Here is a 12,715-nt window from a genome sequence, read left to right as displayed (position 1 = left end):
GCAACAAGGACTACCTCCTAGCAACGAGCATGACACCCAGTGCATGAAACATCTGGCAACGAGCATGACACCCAGTGCATGAAACACCTGGCAACGAGCATGACACCCAGTGCATGAAACCCCTGGCAACGAGCATGACACCCTGAGCATGAAAACCCCTGGCACCGTGCATGGAACCAAGAGCATGAAACCCCTGGCAACGAGCATGACACCCAGTGCATGAAACCCCTGACAACGAGCAGGTAATTGAAAAGTAATTAGAAGCCTTACTGTAGGACTTAATGTGTAATGGGCATTACGGTGTGTGGCATAATGTATCACGGACATTGCGGTGTGTGTCATAATGTGTCGCAGGCATTACGGTGTATGGTATACTATATCGCGGGCATTGTGATATGTGGTATAATGTCTCAGGGTCATTGCAGTGTGTGGCATAATGTATCACGGACATTGCGGTGTGTGTCATAATGTGTCAGGCATTACGGTGTGTGGTATACTATATCACGGGCATTGTGGTATGTGGTATAATGTCTCAGGGTCATTGCAGTGTGGCATAATACATAACGGGCATTGCGATGTGTGGCATAGGGTATAACGGGCAGGGCATTGCGGTATGTGTCACAGGCATTACGGTGTATGGTATACTATATCACGGGCATTGTGGTCTAATGTCTCAAGGTCATTGCAGTGTGTGGCATAATGTGTCACAGGCATTGTATGTGCTATAATGTATCGGGCATTGCAGTGTGTGGCATAATGTATCACGGACATTGCGGTGTGTGTCATAATGTGTCACAGACATTGTATGTGCTATAATGTATCAGGGGCATTGCAGTGTGTAGCATAATGTATAACGGGCATTGCGATTCCTGTCATAATGTGTCACAGGCATTACGGTGTGTGGCATAATGTGTCACAGACATTACGGTGTGTGGCATAATGTGTCGGGGGCATTACAGTGTGTGCATATTGTGTCGTGCATTATTGTGTGCGGCATAATGTCTAAGGGCCATTGCAGTATGTGGCATAATGTATACTGGGCATTACTATAAGGAGGAAAAATGACAAATAATGTAAGGGGCATGAATCAGGATTATTTTTCTTTCCTGTGGTGGCCAACGTATGGGCGTGCAGGTTGCAAAACTGGGGTATAAGGTAGTCTTTTCCTGCAATGCCACGCCCCTTTATGTGAAACCACGCCCACTCCAACAAAACCACGCCCCTTTTTTGACGCGCGCGCCTTAGGCGCGCGCATATTTATCCCTTTCTTGCTCCCAATTATGGAGCATGAAGGGGGGGGGGGGGGGGCGCCGAAGAATTTCTTGGCTTGGGGGAGAAAAATTTCTAGTTACGCCACTGGATTGGACATATCCAGTGTGATGCGGCTGTAGATGATTTTTGCTGTTTCTAACTTCTACATCAATGAATAAGTTTCAAAATAGAATGCATCAAGAGAACGGTGTTGGTAGTATAAAACTACCTACAGCACCTGGTATTCCCAGGTGGTCTCACATCCAAGAACAAACCAGGCCTAAGATCAGGTGATATTGGGCATATACAGTGTGGTGTGGCTGTAGATGAGCTTAGTGGTTTCTGTTAGAGTTCTTCTACTTCTAACTACTCGTACATAAATGAATAAGCGGACGATTTATTAAACCTGGTGAAATGATAATTTGCATGGTGATAAAGTACCAGCCAATCAGCTCCTAATTGCCATGTCACAGGCTGGGTTTGAAAAATGACAGTTAGGAGCTGACTGGCTGGTACTTTATCACCTTGCACTTTATCAGTTCACCAGGCTTAATAGATCTGCCCCAATGTTTCAAAATGGAATGCATCAAGAGAACGGTGTTGGTATTGTAAAAATACACACAACTCCTGGTATTTCCTGGTGGTCTCCCATCCAAGTACTAAAACCAGGACCAACACTGCTCAGCTTCCATGATCAGGAGAGATTGGGCAAATCCAGTGTGCTGTGGCTGTAGATGAGCTCGTGGTTTCTGTTAGAGCTCTTCTACTTCTAACTTCTGGTACATAAAAGAATATGTGTAAAAATTAAATGTACAGTACCAAGAAAAGGGTGTTGATAGTTTAAAAACACCTAAAGAATCTGATAATACATGGATGGGAGACTGCTTGGTAGTAACAAAGTCCAATACTGCTTTGCTTCAAAGATCAAATGAGATTGGGCATATCCAGTGTGGTGTGGCTTTAGATAAGCTTTGTGGTTTCTGTTAGAGCTCTTCTACTTCTAACTACTGGTACATTAATGAATATGTATAAGGTTGTAGTTTATCCAATATCCCTTTACTACCTTACCTCCCCCCCCCCTCCCCTCCCCTCCCCTCCCCTCCCCTCCTTATAGCTTCCTTTGTTCTCTCCTCCTCGTGTGTGCGTTATTTGTTTTCTCATACGTCCTAGAGGATGCTGGGATCACATTAAGAACCATGGGGTATAGACGGGATCCGCAGGAGACATGGGCACTTTAAGACTTTCAAAGGGTGTGAACTGTCTCCTCCCTCTATGCCCCTCCTCCAGACTCCAGTTTTAGAATTGTGCCCAGTGAGACTGGATGCACTACAGGGGAGCTCTACTGAGTTTCTCTGAAAAGACTTATGTTAGTTTTTCTTATTTTCAGGGAGGCTGCTGGCAACAGTCTCCCTGCTTCGTGGAACTTAGGGGAGAGAAGTATGACCAACTTCTAGTGAGTTCAATGGCTCTGCTTCTGGCTGACAGGACACCATTAGCTCCTGAGGGTGCTGATCGCTGGGTACGCCTAGATGCCCACTCCCGTAGCCTGCCATCACCCCCTTACAGAGCCAGAAGTCAGAAGACAGGCGAGTAGCAGAAGAACAGAAGACTTCTTCTCCAGTGACGGCATTCTGAGGTACCACGCAGCGAGCGGAATGCTGTGCGCCATGCTTCCACACAAACACAGGCACTGCAGGGTGCAGGGCATGTGGGTGGGTGGGGGGGGGCACCGTGGGCAGCATAAATTCCTCACAAAAGGCTGGCAAAAGTGGACATTAGTGCCTGGGCACTGTCCTTACCCCGCCAGCGTAATTAATTATTTGTTTCTGAGCGGGACAGAAGCGTGCCATTACAGCGGCGGGGCTTCTTCCTCACCTCACCAGCACATCTATAGAGCGTTACAAGTCTATCACTATAGAGTTTATTATTTCCCAGACTGTGTACTTTTGGCGCTGGGTTGTGAGCTGAAAAATCCTCTCTGTCCCTCTGACAGATTTACTGTAGGTCTATCCCCCATAAGCCGATGTGTCTGTGGGTACTTGGTACATGTGTGTCAACATGTCGGTGGCTGAATGTTTTTCCCAAGAGGAAACTATATTAGGAATGCAGACATATGATGGTGGCCCTGTTGGCACCACCAATAACTGACTGGGTGAAAGTTTCAATAATATCAGAGTGAGGTTGGATAAATCTGTGTCCCAGACACAGACGTAGAGAATAGATGTGATGGCGTTACCTATGGAGAAGCTGCGACATGACATCCTAGGACACGATACTGCACCATGCATCACCGTTATATTTCAGTGTGCCTTGTCAATATTTAAATCTTGTTCTGTGAGACGTGAGTTGTAAATTGCTAGGAGGTAGTCCTTGTTGCATGGCTGTTGAACACCGGATCCTGAAGGAAAAGGGCATTCCGGAGGAAGTCATTCCTACGCTGATCAAAGCCAGGAAGGACGTGACCGCAAAACATTATCACCACATATGGCGAAAATATGTTGCTTGGTGTGAGGACAGGAAGGCCCCAACGGAGGAATTTCAACTGGGTCGATTCCTGCACTTCCTACAGTCAGGGGTGAATATGGGCCTCAAATTGGGGTCCATTAAGGTCCAGATTTCGGCTCTGTCGATTTTCTTCCAAAAAGAACTGGCTTCCCTGCCGGAAGTTCAGACTTTTGTTAAAGGAGTGCTGCATATTCAGCCTCCTTTTGTGCCTCCAGTGGCACCTTGGGATCTCAACGTGGTGTTGGATTTCCTTAAATCACATTGGTTTGAGCCACTTAAAACCGTGGAGTTAAAATATCTCACGTCGAAAGTGGTCATGCTATTGGCCCTGGCTTCGGCCAGGCGTGTGTCAGAGTTGGCGGCTTTGTCATGTAAAAGCCCTTATGTGATTTTCCATATGGATAGGGCGGAATTGAGGACTCATCCCCAATTTCTGCCTAAGGTGGTTTCAGCGTTTCATTTGAACCAACCTATTGTGGTGCCTGCGGCTACTCGGAACTTGGAGGATTCCAAGTTGCTGGATGTAGTCAGGGCCCTGAAAATTTATGTTTCCAGAATGGCTGGAGTCAGGAAAACTGACTCGCTGTTTATCCTCTACGCACCAAACAAGATGGGTGCTCCTGCTTCAAAGCAGACTATTGCTCGCTGGATATGTAGCACAATTCAGCTTGCACATTCTGCGGCGGGACTGCCGCATTCTAGATCAGTAAAAGCCCATTCCACGAGGAAGGTGGGCTCTTCTTGGGCGGCTGCCCGAGGGGTCTCTGCTTTACAACTTTGCCGAGCTGCTACTTGGTCGGGGTCAAACACATTTGCAAGATTTTACAAGTTTGACACCCTGGCTGAGGAGGACCTGGAGTTCGCTCATTCGGTGCTGCAGAGTCATCCGCACTCTCCCTCCCGTTTGGGAGCTTTGATATAATCCCCATGGTCCTTACGGAGTCCCAGCATCCACTTAGGACGTCAGAGAAAATAAGATTTTACTCACCGGTAAATCTATTTCTCGTAGTCCGTAGTGGATGCTGGGCGCCCATCCCAAGTACTTGTACATAGTTATTGTTAACAAAAGGGTTATTGTTGAGAGCCATCTGTGCAGAGGCTCCGTTGTTGTCATACTGTTAACTGGGTATAATATCACGAGTTGTACGGTGTGATTGGTGTGGCTGGTATGAGTCTTACCCGGGATTCAAAATCCTTCCTTAGTGTCAGCTCTTCCGGGCACAGTATCCTAACTGAGGTCTGGAGGAGGGTCATAGGGGGAGGAGCCAGTGCACACCAGGTAGTCCTAAAGCTCTCTTTAGTTGTGCCAAGTCTCCTGCGGAGCCGCTATTCCCCATGGTCCTTACGGAGTCCCAGCATCCACTACGGACTACGAGAAATAGATTTACCGGTGAGTAAAATCTTATTATATATATATATATATATATATATATATATATATATATATATATATATATGACTTGGGGTTTGTTTTATTAGATAGAGCATGTCCCTGTGAAGTGCCTTTTGGGGTTGTGGTTTTTCAGAAAGTTACAGGTTTTTTTTAATTAAGAGAAATATGCCCCATTATAGAGATCGGACATTTCAATTTGTTGCGCCTGCGCAGTGGCCGCCAGCAGGGGGTGTACTAGAGTGCCTTCTCTTGAGAGCCGCAATGTGGCTGCCTTCTCCCCGGTTATTCTGTAAATAGGAAAATAACCTCACAGGTTCACATAGGGCAGAGTTGCCACTACTAGTGCAGGGCTGTAACTTACAGTACTAAGGAAAAGCCATATACTAAAGCGGCACGGTGACCTCACCCCTCTCAGAGACACCAGGGCGCAGCACACTGGTACACACACCTGTTAGCTCAGGGCAGCACTATAGGACCCTCCTGTAATGCTGTGCTGGCGGCGTGTAGTGATCAGGGCACTGGGAGACTGGCTGGCTGGTCTCCGTCTCTGTTGCCTATAGAACTTCCACCTCTGTTATATATCAGGGCTGCTCTCCTGTTGTTATGATTCCAATACTCTGGTCTGGGGATATCTTATAGCAAGGACCTGAGTACTGGAACGTAATGCTTGGAAAGGGAGTGGGAACGGGAATAGCCCCTGGCGCCCTATCTCCGTTGTCTCGCCCGTGCTGTCAGAAATCTCTTGCGAGACTATGGTTGCTTGGGCCCATGGCAGCCGCGTTTGAAGGGCGGATTACGTCTGCCCAACTCCGATGCCCCCTCAGGTCTTAATGGGAGACAAAGAGAAATCCGAGACAGGGTGATAACAAGGGGCCCTCTACTAAACAACAAAGCCAGGGGCTCAAAACTAACTTTAAACTAGAGTATGTGCGGAAAACCGCCAGGGAAAAGGACAACCAAAATACCCACTTGTCCACTCTTCTACCCGGCACCGGCGAGTTCCGGAGAGGAGTGTGGGAGCGTAAACCTCCGCAAATGCACCAACACAGAATACAAAATAAAGCGGCCTAGGCCGCAGCACGCGGCAGAGCCGCCACTCACGAAAACCACACGAGATCCTCTAGCGACTGTTGCGGGTAAATGAGGACTGGAAGACTCCTTGGGAAGAGATGACAACACTAAGATTCAGGAACTCTGAGGACAGGAATGACCGGACACAGCAGAACTGGAACAGACATCAGCAAACCAAAGCAGCATGCAGGAAGCTATTACCGGCGTCTGTGTGAAGCACTGAGAAGGTATTTAGCAGGGAGTCCTTCAATCAGAAGTTCAGAGCCTGATTAGCACAATGCCGTGCAGCTGCCTTGCAGCACGACCAGAAGACAAGTGTGTGTGTGTAGTTCACTTGATTGACCCTGCAAGGGGAGCGCAGTCCGTCCGTGGCGTCCCCGTTGCTAGGGTCCAGGCGGCTCAGCGCGCCCGGCGTCCTAGCGTTGCTAGGGAGCCGGCGGCTAGCACGCTCGGCGTCCCTAGTTGCTAGGCGCCGGGCCGCGAGGACATCGCGGACCACGGCGCCTAACACCTGTGTGTTCTCTTCCTCTCCTACCTCACACTGGAACTGGCCGCCCAGAGAACGAGAGGGCAGCGGCTGACATCAGAGAGGGTGCAGCAATCTGTGTGGGCAGAGCCCCTCACAGCAAGGTGTCCTTATGCTGTGCCCCGTGTAATCACTGTGATCCATACAGACTCTCACCCTGGTATGCTCTCTATTATTTATTTTTTTACACTGCGGCATGCTCGAGGGAAGGGAGCAGGCACCACCCCACCGCCACTACTCCTCCGCCAGCATCACTGCCGAGCCGGTCAGTGTTCCGGCGGCAATGAGCAGTAGGCAGCCACCAGCAACAACAGTCAGGAAGCTGTTACTCCCGGCAGCAGTAGCGTCAAGCTGCAATTCAGCCAGCGGCACGATGATCCGGGAGACAGTGGCAGCACAGGGAAGCAGTACCCCCTCCAATCGCAGCACCAACTAGGAGACTGAGGCAGCAACCTGCCCCCAGCAGCAGCACCACCCTGATGATAGGTAAGATGCATTTTGGTGTCACAAGAAGGTGGCCGGAGTAGTGGCTGGCTGTGGTCACACCCCGGGGAAAAGTGATAGTGATTTCAGTGTTCCCTTGCGCGGGGATTGGATGTGTAGATGTATGGAGGCTATGTATGTATAGATGTGAGCGGCAGTGTGCGGATGTATGAGAGCGGCAGTGTGCGGATGTATGAGAGCGGCAATGTACGGCTGTATAACTGCGTCGGTGTGCGGCTGTATGAGTGCGATGGTGTGCGGCTGTATGCGTGCGGCGGTGTGCTGCTGTAAGAGTGCGGCAGTCTGCTGCTGTAAGAGTACGGCTGTAAGAGTGCGGGGTTGTACGGATGTATGAGAGCGGGGTTGTACGGATGTATGAGAGCGGGGTTGTACGGATGTATGAGAGCGGGGTTGTACGGATGTATGAGAGCGGCAGTGTATGGATGTATGAGAGCAACAGTGTACAGTTGTGTGAGAGCGGCAGTGTGCGGATGTATGAGAGTGGCGGTGTACGGATGTATGAGAGCGGCAGTGTATGGATGGCAGCGTCATAGGGAGGGATGTCGGAATGCTGTTATAGGGTTCCTAATACAAAATGCCACGTTGGGCTTGATGGGCAGGTAGTGCGGCAAGCACACCCAAATTGGCATCTGACGTCGCCTGCAGTCCACACTGTTGTGAGGAGTCAGAGTTAATTTTGACTGTGTAGTGTACTCACAGAGGACCTACCGCCCGTCCCCTCCTCGCATCTGAGCAGCAGGTCAGGCTCTTATTTTCTTTTTAATCAGGAGAGGCCGAGTGAACTGTGAGCAGGGGGGCAGAGCTACATGGGACCCAGAGGGGCTGCTGTGCTGTCAGAGAGGGAGAGGAAGAGAGAGATGAAGCTACTGCAGATCCCCAGCTGATTGTGAGGTGCCGGGTTGAAGGGTGATGTGATCACCCTTCTCCCTCGCTGCCGCTGGGGACCGCATCTAGGCTTCCTCCATCGAGGGCATGCGGCGCAGCAGTGGGCAGCGTGTAATGAGTTTGTCTGACTCATTATACTGCTGCCTGTTGTGGACACCTCCGTCCGTACGGACTGGTGTACATGCCCAGCACAGAGGTGACAGTGTTGGTGGAAGTGCTGCCCAGTTCTGACCCTGCAGGCCTCCCTGATCTGACTGCGGCCGCTGCTACTGCTGCGGCCCGAAACCCCTGCCGGTCCCCTCCATAGACTTCTGCCTGTCCAGCGCTGAGGTACTAGGGGTATCCCAGCTGCGGGAAGGGTATGTCTCTGGCTTTCTCTCCGGCAGGGGAAGGTGACAGCGGCGGAGGAAGTGTTGCCCACCTCAGACACTGCAGGCCTCCCCGATCCAGCTGCGGCCACAGCTGATGCTGCCAGAACCCCCTGCTGGTCTCCTTTGTTGACTGCCGCATGGCCAGTGCTGAAGTACTGGGGGTAGGCCAGCTACGGGAAGAGTGTCTCTGCCTCGGGCTCTCTCTCTCTGTCAGGGGAAGGAAGGGCTGATTCTCTGGCACAACAGGGAGGGCTAGGCTGCAGGAACACAGCACTGGAAGAAACAGGAGGCCGAACTCATGACCAAAAAGTGAGCAGTGCAGTGATCAGCCCCCTAGTCTTTCCCTCTCTCTGGGTGCAGAGCTGTATTCTACAGAGAGAGCTGGGATGGGAAGAAGGGGAACGGCACCTGACACACATACACGCGCGGCACCTGACACACACATACACGCGCAACACCTGACACACACACATACACGTGCGGCACCTGACACACACACACGTAGCATCAGACACAATAAAATAAACATGCAGCACCTGACCCACACATACACGCGCAACACCTGACACACACACATACACGTGCGGCACCTGACACACACACACGTAGCATCAGACACAATAAAATAAACATGCAGCACCTGACCCACACATACACGCGCAACACCTGACACACACACATATACACGTGCGGCACCTGACACACACACGTACCATCAGACACAATAAAATAAACATGCAGCACCTGACACATGCATATACACGCAGCACCTGACACATGCATATACACGCAGCACCTGACACATACATATACACGCACACCATCAGACACACACATACACACGCAGTGCCTTACTCACACACACATAGACACGTGCAGCACCTGACACAGACATACGTATTCATGCACAGCACCAGACATACACTTGTACACACGCGGAGCACCTGATACTCACACACATATACACCCGCAACACCTGACACACACACACACACACACACACGTGCGGCAGCTGACGCATACACACGCACCATCAGACACACTCATATATACACGCAGCACCTGACACACACATACACACAGGAGCTGACACACACATACACAGGCAGCACCTGACACACACACACATATACACGCGCAGCACCTGACACCACGCACTCACACGTACAAGCAATGCATTTCACGCCTACCTCCAGCCTCAGTTACAGGCTGCTGCCGCCTACCCCCCTCCCTGCATCAGCTGCAAAGGCAGCAAAATATTTTGACCAAAGTCTAAAGGCCCGTACACATTAAACGATGTCGCTCTGTGAGCGACATCGTCTAATGTTTCCCCTCCCGGGCCGGCCGGCGGCCGACTGTACACACTGAGCGATATGACCGCTCATATCGCTCAGTGACGTCACGCCCCCGCCAGCCCTGCATGAAGGTCGTGGACGACAGTCCACATCCTTCCTGCATGCCCTACCGACAGCGAAGATTGTTGCCGACCCGCGGGGCCGCGCATCGTTTGTCGCTGGCTGCATACACATTTAACGATAAAATGAGCGACGTCGCTCATTAAATCGTTAAGTGTGTACGGACCTTAAACAATTTGGTTTGGTTAATAAAATAATTTTGCACAGAACAGTGATGTTATACGAACATTTTCATTAAACATTTAAAAAATCAAATGTTTATTCTTACAGTGAAATTTTACATTTCTGAATAAAAAAAATAAATTTAAAAAAAGCGATGAAATTCCATAGACAAAAAACCTTATGGTTTCACATGTCCCATTAAGGCTTCTTAGACATGATCGAAATTTCAGAAACCTGTTGTAACTCTTCCACTCAAACTCCAAAAAGCAATGAAATTCCGATCATTAAGGCTGACGCCTTAATGGACGTGTTCCTTGCGCAATACAGATATGGTATGCCATCACAGCCTGTGGGTAAGTGCAGATTCAGCACTCTCACAGAGTGAGATTGCTGTCACTCACACAATGGTGGAGCTGCTAATTCACAGATGTGTGTGCTCATTGGAATACACACATGCAGTCTATGCAACTGAAGGTCTGAGCGGAAGACAAAGCTGCTCAGATGAGGTAAGAGTGTTGTTGATTGGAGGGAGGAGAGCAGTGTGGATGGGGGAACAGAAGTGTGTGGATAGAGGGAACACTAAGCAGCACTAATGGGGGGGACAGAGAAACACAGGGGGTAATTCAGACCGCAGCAGCAGCAGCGATTGCAGTCTGAATTAGTTTGTGAGGTGCGCACGTGCAATGGCCGCACTGCGCGTGCGTACCCCAGGAGCCCAGTGAGATGCTATCACCCTGCCTGATTGATAGGCAGAGGTGGTTGCGGGGAAGGAGGGGGGCGTGCAAACAGCGTTAGAATGCCATTGGCAGGGCATGGTCTGCACAACGGAGGCGTTTCCGGACCACTGGGGGGTGGGCTGTGGCGGTTATCCCCCTGCCAAGAGCGCAGGATCCACTAAATTTACCTTCAGGATGTCAGCTACATGAATAGGGTAAGAGTGGTGTGGATAGGGGGTAGATTAAGCAGCAAGTATGGGAAGGGAGACAGAGCAGTGCAGATGGGGGAAATGGTGCAGATGGGTTGAAAACACTGGCATGGATGGGTAGAAAACTGGTGCAGCTGGGAGAGAAGACAGTGTGCCATGTACTGGAGGAGGCAGAGTGACGTTGAAGAAGGAAACACTGAGCAGCACAGAGAGAAGGAAACGGTGGTACAGACAATGCACAGGTGGGGAAAGACAGATGGTACAGATAAGTTAGTACAGACTAGCACAGATGGGAGAACACAGCAGTAGGGATTGGGGAAGACCGGGCAGCATGGGGGTGTATAGGGGAAGTAAGTGTAGATGCATAGACCGTAGATGGGGTATTATAGTTTAGCAATTAACCAAGATGTTTGAGGGAGCTAAATGTGTATACTAAGTGAGATGGATGTATGGAGTTAGAAGGATGTTGTAACAAGGTGGCTTTGTTGTGTTGACTGAATGGGATGGTTGTGGGCACTGCGTGGGATGGGAGCACCACAAAACTGCTCAGACCTTCAGTTGCATAGACTGCATGTGTGTATTCCAATGAGCACACAAATCTGTGAATTAGCAGCTCCACCATTGTGTGAGTGACAGCAATCTCACTCTGTGAGAGTGCTGAATCTGCACTTACCCACAGGCTGTGATGGCATACCATATCTGTATTGCGCAAGGAACACGTCCATTAAGGCGTCAGCCTTAATGATCGGAATTTCATTGCTTTTTGGAGTTTGAGTGGAAGAGTTACAACAGGTTTCTGAAATTTCGATCATGTCTAAGAAGCCTTAATGGGACATGTGAAACCGTAAGGTTTTTTGTCTATGGAATATATATATATATATATCACAAACATATATGATTCATACATATATCACACACACATACATGATACATACATGAGAAAGACCTGGGATGGTGATGAGGCCAGGGCCCCCTGCTGATGTTGCATTGAGGAAGGCAGTGTTCCAGGGCGGATGCCAGTCGGGGAGAGCGCCGCGCAGCCCGGGAAAAATACTGCTGAGGAGCTACATCTGGAAGAGCCCCTGGGAGGGAGAGTGCCACATGCCCCATCCTGCGCGGCAGACTCTGCAGGCCTGCACATGGGAAGGGAGGTCTCTGGCCACACATACTCACCCTTCTGCTGAAGCCCCGCTGCTGTCCCCATCAGCGATCTCCAGCGGGGAGCGGGGCCAGGATGAACCTCAACCTGTGAGAACTATCTTCATGATCAAGAGATCTCATATGCAAGATAAGTATGTGTTGGGATAGGGCTGGGGAGGGCGGCTGCTCGGGCACACCCCCGTCAAGTTAAGGAGATTTAACTGAGGAAGCACAAGGGAACTCTTGTCTGGGGACAACAACTGCAGGGAGAACACATCTTTTCAGATGAACATGGGAGGGCGGAAGGCTGCCTAATACTGAAGCACCCTCAGACATTAAACCATATGCAACAACTATTGCAAGCATTCCTGGGGGAAGGTCTGCAGCAGACGGATTTGCATACGGTGATGTCATCCAAGCAGTGGGCCAAAGTTGGCTGGAACCCTCATCTGTATATGAAAAGAGAAAAGGGGCATGCAGGGCATGGCGGCCTTTTGCGGCGCTTGTATAACCCCAAGTTTGCATTAAACACCCCCACCCTCCTTCGGTGTGGGGCTCATGTTGGCC

The sequence above is a fragment of the Pseudophryne corroboree genome, unplaced genomic scaffold (genome assembly GCF_028390025.1).
Source record: "Pseudophryne corroboree isolate aPseCor3 unplaced genomic scaffold, aPseCor3.hap2 scaffold_1517, whole genome shotgun sequence".
NCBI lineage: Eukaryota > Metazoa > Chordata > Amphibia > Anura > Myobatrachidae > Pseudophryne > Pseudophryne corroboree.
This window is presented reverse-complemented; position numbering follows the sequence as displayed.